Source organism: Anguilla anguilla, chromosome 5 (assembly GCF_013347855.1).
Source record: "Anguilla anguilla isolate fAngAng1 chromosome 5, fAngAng1.pri, whole genome shotgun sequence".
Lineage (NCBI taxonomy): Eukaryota > Metazoa > Chordata > Actinopteri > Anguilliformes > Anguillidae > Anguilla > Anguilla anguilla.
The window spans coordinates 7483013-7495266 of NC_049205.1; the positions used below are offsets into that span (position 1 = coordinate 7483013).

The following is a 12254-nucleotide window of genomic DNA, read 5'->3' on the forward strand; positions in this document are numbered from 1 at the left end:
GGGAGGTTGAATAATTCCCTGCTGTCCTTGTATGGCGTTCCCTCAGCGTAGGCAGTGCCATCGGCATTAATGGGAAAGTGATGCTGAGTGTGACGGCAAAGGCCGGGGCGGGTCACCAGGTAAAAGCTGCGGATCCATTCCGCGGCGAATCAATTCAGGAACGAACGCGGGATATTGATCAGCTGTGGCACGAACTGACGAATGGGCTCGTTTGCTGCGGCGTGTGTGGGTGTGTGTGTTTGTGCGTGGGAGTTAACGAAGGGGGAGGTGCTGCAGTGTGTGGGCAGATGAATGGGGAGGTGACCAGGGTCAGGGCCCAGTAAGAAAGGAGATGCTGTGGCAATGGCTGGACTCTGTGTAGCTGGAGCAATTGACAGGGGCTGGGGGGGGGGGGGGGACTGCTCATCTCTCTGCCATTACTGGCCCCCCCAGCACTGGAGAAGTTTGCCCCCCCAGGCTTTACCCCGGGTGCCCTCTGACATGGCAGGACCCACAGAAACAGAGCCCTAGCCATACCCTGCCCATCTGCACCCGGACACTGGGTTTCTGGCCAACTGGCACAAAAACACGGTCGGCTGAAGGCAGACGGCCAGGTAACGTGCTCAGGTTATTTAAAGAACACCCTTCCGCGAGGGCATTCAGAAAGGACAGGAAAGCACACAAAATTTTGTCAATGGCAGATTATGCCCCCCCTTGAGTCCGCTGTATTCTAAATTATGATTAATGTCCCTGTCCTCTCCTGTTCCTGCACAGGTTCTGCTTCCCCATTTCCCTGGGCGCACACAGCAATATTTCATGAAAAAAGATATAAGAGTAATGTTTTGGGAATATGAAAACTTTATTATCTTTAGTGTTATTTCATAACCATTCGTGTAGCTGGCAAGCATGGGTTTTGAGATTACATCAGAACGCATCAGAAATAAAATCACCTCTCTGCAGTTGCAGAAAATGCACAGGGCTTTCTATTTGCTGTTCATATAGTTGTTTATTGCTGGATTTTCTTGTGACCAATTGTTTATTGGAGAGCATAAAATGTTAGAAAAAACAGAGGAAATACACTAAGGATCATTAAGAAACAAAAATACATATGGGATATAGAAAAAGTTGATGAAGGTTCATTTGTGCCCTGTAAAATTAATATAAATATACTTACTTATTTGCTCATTTCCATTTTTGGAAGGAAGGATTGCATTAGACCAGACTGTGTCACAATCAACAACAAAGTCTGACTTTATAACACCCCTCCCTGAAAGAATGTCAGTGGTCGAAGCTTTACACTAAATCCTGAGTAACGGCAGATGTATCTGAATATCTGAAGCCATGGTCCTGCTCCCAGGAGACAGGACCTCATTTTAATGAGCGTTCGTCCCAGCCTGTGATCCATAGGACACCGGGGATCGCAGAATAAAGACAGAATTGAAAAAGAAAGTGTGCTTTCGGAAAATGAAGCCCTTAGACACCATTTAGTCGGACGATCCAAACGATTACGAATTGCCCAGTAAACAAGGCTTAATTGCTCCGATATTGGGAACTGGAGGCAAAGGTCACCATAAGAGACGGACGTGAATAAGTACTCAGCTGTGAACTCAGTTCCTAGGAGGAAAGTCATTTGCATCAGAAAATGACCAAAAAAAAAACATGATTTTCAAAAGCTGGATAGCCTGTTTCTCTCACAGCACACACATGCCGATGCACACGCGTGCACGTACGCACATATACACACATAGATATGTATGTGTTTGTTTCCTAATGTGCGTTTAAAAAGCACCACCGATGTGCCTATGCACATTGACTAGTCAGGAGCAATGCCCTGTGGCTGGGGATTAATAGCAGCTTAATGGGGCAGAGCCTCAACTTCAGTTCCATGCCGCTTCAGTAAATATCCAGCTATAAATAGATACCACTGTACAATGTGCGACATGTGTGCATAATATTGCTTGCAGGTGTCTGTCAATCAAATAAATATTTATTTGATATTCAAATAGAGGCATGTATTACCCACATAATAGTCAAGTCAAGTCACTTTTATTTGTATAGCACATTTAAAAACAACAGGAGTTGCGCCAAAGTGCTTTCCAGTCACTACAATACAACACAACAAACCACAACAAAATTACATCACAATACAATACATGTATTAACAACACAACAATAATAAATATAAATATATTCACATTTTTGCTTTGGTAAGTCTCTATTGTATCATATATCAAAAGATTGGCATCTTTTTCAAATGCACATTTTTTTTTTAATGCCCCCAGCATCAAAAATAGATTACTATTGGGGATAATAAGGGGTGTGCTTCATAACACAAACTGATCAAACAATATCGTACAACTAGCAGAACCAGAAAATTGGGGGGTTTTTTTGGACGCTGAAATTTTCCTTTGACACTCTTGATGAAGACAAGCGACAGCAATGTTATGTTCAGAAAGTTCCTCTGCAGCCAGAGAAATGTGATTATTTTCTGTCTGATGAGCATCTCTTTGTTTCACAGGTGAATGAAATCACTCACACACACACAAAAAAAAAAAAAAAAAAACACAGGCCTGGTCACATGATCGCCAGGAGCCATGCTTTGCTTATTCTGGGTTTAGTTTCTGAAGATGAACTTTGTAAAACCCATACTGATATCGCTGTGGGGCTCACTGTGGGGTGGCACGGTGGTGCAGTGGGCAGCACTGTCACCTCACAGAAGGACATGGGTTCAGATCCCGGCGTGGAGTTTGCATGTTCTCCCCGTGCCCTTGTGGGTTTTCCCAGAGTACTCTGGTTTCTTCTCACAGTCACTTCTCACTGCTGGTAGGATAATTGGAGACACTAAATTGCCCATGGGTATGAGTGTGTGAGTGAATTGAGAGTGAATAGTGTGTGTGCTCTGAGATAGTTTGGTGGCCTGTCCAGGGTGTATTCCTGCCCCTCGCCCAATGCATGCTGGGATAGGCTCCTGCACCCCTGTGACCCTGCCCAGGATAAGCAGGTTTAGATAATGGATGGATGGATATCACTGTACACTGACCTCATTGAAAACAATATGAATGTGAATATGCTTGAAATTAATCAATGAAAATGACTGGCTGTTGCAACCTTTGTCAATTTTTAAATGAGGATTTGAGATTAGATTTTTTAATCCTCTGTTGAAAATTGAGGGGGGGGCAGGGGGGGATTTAGTGCCCTATGTGGGAACTGTGAATAAACCATATTTACTGAAGTGGGCAGCTGGATATAATTTGATAACAGCCTGCAGTCGTGCATCTGTAGCACATCTCCTAATGCTCTGCTGACATTTCTCACGTTCCGTGTAAGCGTTCATTTGTTGCTTAAACAGCACTGAGTCATTTATTTCCTCCTACTGGCTATAGAAAATTTTCAGGAAATGACCAACCCTTGCATGTGACAACAGTAACCACATTTCTCTTGAAATATGTACGCAGGGTATACAAGGGTGAGAAATGGTTGTGACAGGGGTCGGAATTTGATCACGTCAGGCCAGCTTTGATCTGATTGGGTGAAGTGTTATAGATGACCCCTGTGCCAATAAGATTACAGGGCCATTACACTGTATGTGCGTGTAGTCAAGGGCACATGAGGCTCCAGAGCTCCTTTTGAAAACCGCCGTTGATGTGGACAGAGTCCTGCTGATTAACGGTCGAATGGTTATATTGTTATTTTGAAGCAGTTACTGTGTACCGAAAGCTGAAACAGTGAAGTGCACATCTGTCACTGTCTCTTCTGTGAGGTTACTTGTGGAACAGGGGGTGGCCATCTTGGCCTTGGTCTGGGAAAATATCAACCTGAATCAGGAGAGGCAGAATAAAACTTCATCCAGATGTCATGAAGCTGTTTGTGAATGTTTTGCATGATCGTGACATGAGTTTGTGAGTTTGAGCTGACATGATTCTATGTAGATAAGGAACACCCAGTTAACTAGTAAAAGCCATGTGATCTGGTAGTAGGGCTTTGTTTGTGACATATGCACTTCACATTAACGTACATCCTTTCATTTTCTAACCACTTTGTCCAGAACTAGGTTGCTGTGGCAACGGGGCAAGCAGAGCAGCCTAGATGTTCCTCTCCCTAGTGATTTCCGCTAACTCGTCCTGGGGAATCCCAAGGCGATCCCAGGCCAGTCGGTGGATATAATCTTTCCAGCGTGTCCTCGGTCTACCCCTGGGTCTCCTCCCAGCTGGCCGTGCCCGGCACAGCTCTAGTGGGAGATGCTCGGGAGGCCTCCTTATCAGACACACGAACCACCTCAACTGACACCTTTCAATGCGGAGGAACAGCGGCTGTACTTTGAGATCCTCCCGGACAGCTGAGCTCCTTGCCCTATCAAGGAGAGTAAGCCCTGTCACCCCAAAGAGAAACCCCATTTCGGCCGCTTGTATTCGCGATCTCACTCTTTCGGTGACTACCCATAGCTTGTGACCATAGGTGAGAGCAGGGACGAAGATGGACTGGTAAATCGAGACCTTTGCCTTTCGGCTCAGTTCCTTCTTCGCCACCACCGTCCATTACAATGCCCGTATTGCTGCGGACGTTGCACCTAGAAAGTGGCTGAGCTCCAAATCCCTTTTTCCCTCACTCGTGAATAAGACCCCAAGATACTAGAAATACTCCTCCACCTGGGGCATTAACATACACTACTGTGCAAAAGGAAGAGACCATCCGTTCGTTTATTCAATTTCCAGTCAAATCAGCCATTCAGTGAATTTTTTTACTGTTTTATGTACAGTGCATGCAGTAATATTATAGCCGTACCCGGTTGCCTTATAACGCTAACTACACAAATAAGGAAGATAAAACTAGATTCCCATACTTTCGACATGTAAACGTCTGGCATAATTATTTAAAGTCTGACAACGGTACGTCCCGCACGATTTCAAATTAGATCTATTCTAAAAATGCTGACATTTATTATTGGCTCTTTCTCCAGCCCTCTCATAAGTGGGTATAGTTTTGCACTTGCCATCTCCAATTGGTTAGTTTCCCTCCATCAGTTTGCTCACTTAGAGCGCTTCTAATTGGCTGAGTGGCAGACAGGTGCGACAGCAAGGTTAGCGGTTGGTTGAGAGGCAGTGTAAGTGCGAGAGAAGACTGGTGATTGGCTGAGTGGAGGACTACCTGAAAAATAAGATTTACGATTGGCTGAGAGGCAGAGTAGGTGCGACCGGAAGGCTAAAATAAAGATGTAAATAGTGACAGTCGAGGAGTTGGTCTTTCAAATGTCGTATGCTGGAGCGGTAGGAGAACCGCACGCACAGCAACCCCGCCAGTGAAAATGAGACATAAAACTGCTCCTTGTGTCACTAGGTGGGTTTTTTACATTTTAAAATCATTTCGGTGCTTTGGGCTTGGTGCTCGGGGCGCGGCCTCCGCTGACAGCCGGGCTAGCTGGCTAACGTTAGCCACCTCAAAGCCTCTGACTGCAGAGCAGATTATAATAGCAGAGTAGCATTAGCTGTGTTGTCAAAGCACGCTATGAAATGTATCGATATACATGTATGATTAAAGGATGTTTGTAATTTTTTTTTTTTGTCTTCATATAGCTGTGAGCTGCGCGTTTAGTTCGCTAGCGTTAATGCTTGCTAACTAGTAAACTGATGTTATTCTGCGGATAGCTACTAGCTACTGCAAGGTACCTGTCACAGTCGTGTTGTTGTACTGCAGCTAGCTGGCTAAAGCTACATGTGAACATAATTGAGCTTTGACAGGCCCCTTCTTTGTCCGTTACTGAGCCACTGCCACATTTATAGCTCAGTAAGATCAACTGTGTTAGCCATGTCGGTAGCAAACATTACAGTGTTTTGCATGCTTGTATCTGGCGCCGGTACTGTATCTTATCTGTAGCCGAGCTTGCTAGCTGGCTTCTTTGCTATCCAATGTTATGTGACTATCGGCTGGTTGCTGAAATGGGTCGGAATACTTATGCTACTTAGCTGTAGTTAGTATTTTGGTAATGGATTTAATGAAATTAAGAGATTGACAGCTTGTGACAAAGTAAAAGGAGGTATTCACTCACGACGATGCGAGTGTACAGTAGCAAACAAGCCCACCGTCAGCAGGCAAAGACCAGTTAGCCATCTTAGCAATTGGGATTCACGCGGGGCAGTAGTCTGCTTGGGTAGAGTTTACATCATGGTTGAATTTTCTAATTTTCCAGAACATTTCTTATGGTCATAGAGAATGTAGGCTACACAAATGCCCAAACTGACAGTGGCTATTCTAGGTCAGTTAGCTAACGCATTTTGATTGATTCATTGATCGTTTTGGGTGAAGTCAGTGGTTAACATAATCAAGCTGAAATTAGAGGTTTTACAGTTGAATTGCTTTGCGTGTGTGAAATGATGTTGTATTTGTTATGATAATGAAATTAAGTTGTTGTGTACAGTAGGGTGCATGTAGGTTACTTTCACTATGACTGAGTTTAATCGTACTGGAAGTCCCAAATGCTTGGACTTGAGTTGGCCAGGATGTTTTCACTCAGATCTGGTGACGAGATGCAGTGACAGCGATGAACAGATGTTGTTTATTAGCCTCCCTCTTATCTGAAGGTGTAGTTGGAGGTGTGCTTTTGCTACAGGTAGAAGCCCTCTCCACCATTGGCTAGCCGAGAAGTCGCCCTCTGGGCAGAAAAGCTGCTGCATGCGTTCTGAACAGGACTTTTAAAAACACGGATTAAACCAGGAAATATGCGTCTTTAGTAAAGTGGTTTAGCAGCAATCCATTTCATGTCCGTGGTAGGCTACGCGGTGTTGTGCAACGAAGCTGGGGCGGGCGTGAAGCGATGTGCTAATTACAAAGCTGCCAGTTTACTCCCTTCAAAGCCGCTACTGACTGTGCCTAACTGTGTGCAACCTGTTGTTCAGCCCAGAAATCGAGCCTGTTGTGCTGTCTGTAGCCGTGCTACAGAACACACGGCCATCTTCTCTGTTGGTGAACAACCCTCTTTAGCTCAGTATGACCTGGGGCCCGTTTGCTCTTCTTGTGAGTGAAATGCTAGCCTATAAAGCAGCAATGGCACAGGCAGCACCTTTATAATTCGCTGTCTGAATATGAAAGAGCCGTACAAGCTGATTGTTAGGCTGGGCTTCTGCTTTTATTTTGGAAATTAAACCAGCTTTGAAATTGTACATGTGGAGGGCCTGTTGCTAGATGTGACTCCTAAAACAACCTCAGTGATAGTACTTTGCTTGCCCTGCTTTCTAAGGAGTGTGATGTTTTCATTCATTTGACATCACATTAGCAAGGGAAAGGACAGCATTTTCGCATTTTCATACCGCCCTCGACTTCTTGTAATACTGCCCACGTCTGTCAGTTTCAGTGAACAGACAGACAGACACTTACAGTTATGTTCAATAGGACATAACTGTAATGCATGGTGTCAAATTGAAGGTTCCCAAAATTCATTGCCAGCAGCTGTTGGGTCAGTATTGTGCTGAAATGTTACACATGTGCTGTAGTTGGGTCAGTACTGTGCTGAAATGTTGCACATATGCTGTAGTTGGGTCAGTACTCTGCAAAAATGCATTTACTGTTATTTTCCCAGGAATGATCCCTGTTGAGATTCAGAATCTCTTTTACAAGGGAGTCCGGACCAGGACGGCAGCACAAAACGTTTCCCATAAAAACACGGCTTGACACTGAAAACAGACAGCAACGTACATCGGACCATGAAGTTACAGTAGTCAGCACTTTAGTAAGTGCCACATGAGCTTTCAGTGACCAAGTAGTCCTTAATCCTGTTTTTACAATCCTCCATGCTTATAAAATAGTCTGGTTTAAGAGGAGATTGCAGCTCATGAGGGTGGATGAGGGTGGACAGGCCTTTTCCTCTAAAACAGAGTTGGTTCGAGGAATGACGTACATGATTTGTCCCTATGACCGGGGTTGGAAGCTATTGATAGTTTGGGGAGTCTGCAGAGAACATAAATAAGGAGGAAGTTCTGCGCAGTAGTGGCCTTATCAAGAAAAAAAAAAGTACCAGTCTTCCGTTTATCTAAGGACAGCAGACCAACTTTCTTGTATAAATTACAGTGCTGTGTACAGAAACTTGAGCCAGAGATAGGCCTAAGTCCTAAGGATGCATGGTTTATGGAATTACTAACATTTTCAAAGAGGAACTATTTTTATGAATACAGGAAATGTCACCGTAAGCAATTACTGATTAAAAATAGCTTAAACTAGCTAACTGTTTCCTCGGGTCCGAAGAAAGGCAAGATTTGTTTCTATAATAGAAACCCAGCTTCATCTTTTCATAATACTCTCGGTATGATATTTAAAAGACAGATATTCATCCAGCAGAAAACTCAACAATCTCATTGATAAGATTTAATAATCTTATTTTCTCCATCTGCTGCATTTTTGGACCTTGAGAAGCACCTCACTTTAGCCTAATCAACATTTAGCAAAAGTCTTCAGTCAGACAACTTTCGGGGTTCAACATTAGAATATTATTGCAGTTCCTTTGTCACATTTGCTAGAGGTGAGGCAGACCTGTACATAATGGTATCATGCATATTAAAGTGAAATATTTCAAAAAATGGGTTGTTGATATAGCCTAAATCGTAAATAAAATTGCCCGCGTTCTGAACATGTCGATGAAATCATGTCCAACAGTTCAGATATGGTCCTTTGCTGAAGTTGGTCAGCTTTTAAAGGAGTCTTGTGCGGCAGTGCTATTGTGTAACCTGCGGTACAGTCAAAGGGATGCACTCGAGCCTGTGCTTTGGTTTCATAATCTTAGCCAACATTTCTGGAGTTGATAATTGGACGTGTGCGCTGGGAGCAGCTATTCGTTTGCAGCAGTGTCTGTGGGATATGGACTCATTACCAAACGCAAATATAGCCTCGACCTGATTGTATTTTGAGTACAGTGTGTGAACGATTGTACTTTCGAGAGCTGGGTAATACTTTGACCGTGCAACATTGTGCTGCTGTTTGCTTAAGTGTGGACCACAAGCTGTGCAAAGCCGTAGGATCGGAGGCCATGACGCAGCTACTTCAGAACGGTCTGAAACGGTTTGAGGAGAAAATGCGAGGGGTTCTAAATCTGGTCACAAATCCAAAAATGCCTGAAGGGGTTCAACAGTGTGAGTTGCAGCCTCTGCAGGGTACCCGCTATTAAAATACTCTGAGCCCGTTAGCCTATCTGTTTCTGCTGCTGCTGCTCCCATACCGTGTGCTGTCCATGCTATCTTTGTTTTTCTGGTTGAATTTTTGTGCATTAATCAGTGACTATGAAGGTGTGCAAATCATATCCCATTGAGAGAAAAATAAAACCTAGCCTATGTGAAATTGAAGGTGATACAAGTATACAGGCCTATGATTTCTTCACTGGCACTAGCCGGCTTGTTCCAAGTGCCGGGAAGAAGAGGAAGACGAGCGTGTGTGGACATGACCTCACTGTGTCTGTGATATAACCTCTGTCCTCCTTTAGCAATTTGCTGAAGCCTCAGAATCAGCTGGCTGTCGGACTGAGTGCTACAATAGTGTATTACCGGTGAGCCATAAAGCCATAAACTTGAGTTAGCCTAAATACCAAGACATTTGCTGTGTGTAGTTTAGTGTGTGTTGTTTGCTTGCTGATTGTGCTGCTGTGTGTAGTTTTCTTGCTCATTTGTGCTGCTGTGTGTAGATTGCTTGCTCATTTGTGCTGCTGTGTGTAGATTGCTTGCTCATTTGTGCTGCTGTGTGTAGTTTTCTTGCTCATTTGTGCTGCTGTGTGTAGATTGCTTGCTCATTTGTGCTGCTGTGTGTAGATTGCTTGCTCATTTGTGCTGCTGTGTGTAGATCGCTTGCTCATTTGTGCTGCTGTGTGTAGTTTGCTTGCTCATTTGTGCTGCTGTGTGTAGATTGCTTGCTCATTTGTGCTGCTGTGTGTAGATTGCTTGCTCATTTGTGCTGCTGTGTGTAGTTTTCTTGCTCATTTGTGCTGCTGTGTGTAGACTGCTTGGTATTCAGACTTGCTGTAGCCTGTGGCGTAGTGCATGTACAGACAGAACTAGCACATAGACTAAATACTTCCTCTGTAGCTCCACTCACCCTCTGCTAAAATGCAGCCATTGTTTTGGATCACAGGTCCATCTTTGAGGGGGAGTCCCACAGACAATCTGACAGGTTTACCTGTGTCTGCTTACAGAGCGATGGTTTACTTCTCTGTTGGTCCAGGTTAAAGATGGATTCTGTGTTGAATTAAAGCTGGATTCCACTTTGGGTTAGAGCAGGATACCGGTTTGGGTTAAAGCTGGATTCTGACTCGGGTTAAAGCTGGATTCTGACTCGGGTTAAAGCTGGATTCTGACTCGAGTTAAAGCTGGATTCCGTGTGGGATTAATGCCCAGGTTTCCCTGGTCCTGGTTTATGGTTGCGCGGGCTGGCACCACATCAACACGAGCGCCTTCCCCCTCCAGACTTCAAGGAACCAGAGCACTACACCTAGCGCCACTCTGTGTTTGCCATGCACAAACATCTCCTCACTGCTCTCTCTCTCTCTCTCTGAAACACACATTCATGAAGCTCTGCAGGTTACGGGCCTTACAGTGTGCCAGGTCATGTGACATACGCCTGCTGAATGTTTGGCCTGCAGTGATTGGACATTTCAGGCCGTGGATGCAGCGTCGTACTTTACTCCGTTTTACTCCAGGTGAGCCGATAAGGAGTGCGTTCCTGTGTTGGGCGTGCGCGCGGTGGGCGGAGAGAGAGAGAGAGAGAGAGAGAGAGCGCGGTCTGAGCACGCTCACAGGCCCCGCGCGGCGTTCCTCCGGCGTTCGCGGGATCCGGTTTCCCCACCGCAGCGGCCGTCAGGGCGAAGCGCGCGGCACGTGCGGAGTCAGGCGGTGGTTTCCCGCGAAAACGGCGGCGCGGCTCATCCGTGTCTGCGGCGGCGTCCGATACGTCACTCCATGGGGGGGGGGGTTCCGGGGTGATCCCAATGTCATGGCAACCCACCCAAACAGGCTCTCGCTCCATGCAGAACACAGCCAGCTGACACATACTAGTCCTTTTTTTATTTTATTTATTTTTTTATTTTTTTTAGACATCTCAATGACTGGTTCTCCTGGAAGAGCTCTTCCTCAGCTGAGGCGGTTCGTTCATTACTCTCCTCGACCGAGCTTACGCGGCGGCGACAGGCAGAGCCGTTTCAGCTGAACCGAGTTTGTGTCGGGCTAATTAAAAAGGACAGGGCTGGAGGGATGGGTACTGGCAGTTTTATTTCTGAGTGAAACGTTTCCCTGTGAGGGCAGTGAGATCGACAGGTGCTGAGGCGCTTTCGTGTGAAATTGCGTTTTCTTTCTCAGACATTAATCTGCTGCGAGATGACAGGTGTTGATGAAACCGTTATAGGTCTTGTGGAGACCGGGGATGCAGTAAGAGGCCGTTTGATATGAGGAAACTGAAGTCGTTTAGATGTGTCTCTGGGTGCATTCTGGACTGCAGTGTCCCCTAAACTGCATTCACCACATATGGCCAATATTTAATATTACTCTAATATGTTTAGTGCTTACTCCAGTGTGAATTGGGGATTGAAAGCTTGACTTGAAAATTTAATTTGTGACTCAGAGGAAATTCAGACCATTTTACAGAAAAGAAGCTGAATGTACAAGCTTTGCCTGCAGGACAGCAACCTGGTGCCACACTACAGGGCAGCGGATTTGGGCCACACTACAGGGCAGTAAACTAAGGCCACACTACAGGGCAGCGGATTTGGGCCACACTACAGGGCACATATGAGTAATGGTGCGCACATGCAACATTGTGTTGAGCTGCACTTGTATGATTGCGTAACTTTTTAATCTCTAGCTATAGTGGTGTTTGATAACCATGTTAATTGTACTCTTTGTAAGTTCCTTTGGCTGAAAATGCTGCCAGATAACTAAATGGTACATTGCGCTTGTAAATTGTAGCCTATATGAGGCCTGACCAGGTTGAAGTGCGGATGAGAGCGGAGTTCGCCATGCCTCTGGGGATGCGCTAACAGCCTGTAGCAGCCTAACCGCAGTCGGCTAGCTGTGGGATACGAGCGTCGCCGTTTCCTCAAGCTGTGCCCCAGGCGTAGACTTGGCATTTCTGAGAAAGGGGAAACGGGCCGGCCGGCCGAACGGCTGACTCTGCAGTCTCTCCTCGGGCCCCGTTTCTGAACCGCGCTCCCACATCCACGGGGCTTTTTAAAAAAACGGCCACGCCCACTTATCCTGGCAGTCACGCACGCATGATTTTTTAATGTGTTTACCTGCAAACGCAGCCTGAGCGGG

At 45.5% G+C, this 12254-nt stretch overlaps 1 protein-coding gene across 11 annotated transcripts in view; it reads left to right on the forward strand.

The window, feature by feature from the left end:
* The first annotated feature begins 5164 nt into the window (after positions 1–5164).
* The window catches only part of kiaa1109 (KIAA1109 ortholog), a 63962-nt gene continuing 56872 nt past the window's right edge, over positions 5165–12254 (forward strand). For 10 of the 11 annotated variants that reach the window (XM_035419362.1, XM_035419368.1, XM_035419369.1 and 7 more), the window contains exon 1: positions 5165–5313. The gene's annotated coding sequence lies outside the window, so the exon portion shown is untranslated. Of the gene's footprint in view, positions 5314–9439; positions 9503–12254 lie in introns of all 11 variants that reach the window. The other variant, XM_035419363.1, reaches the window with a different exon arrangement.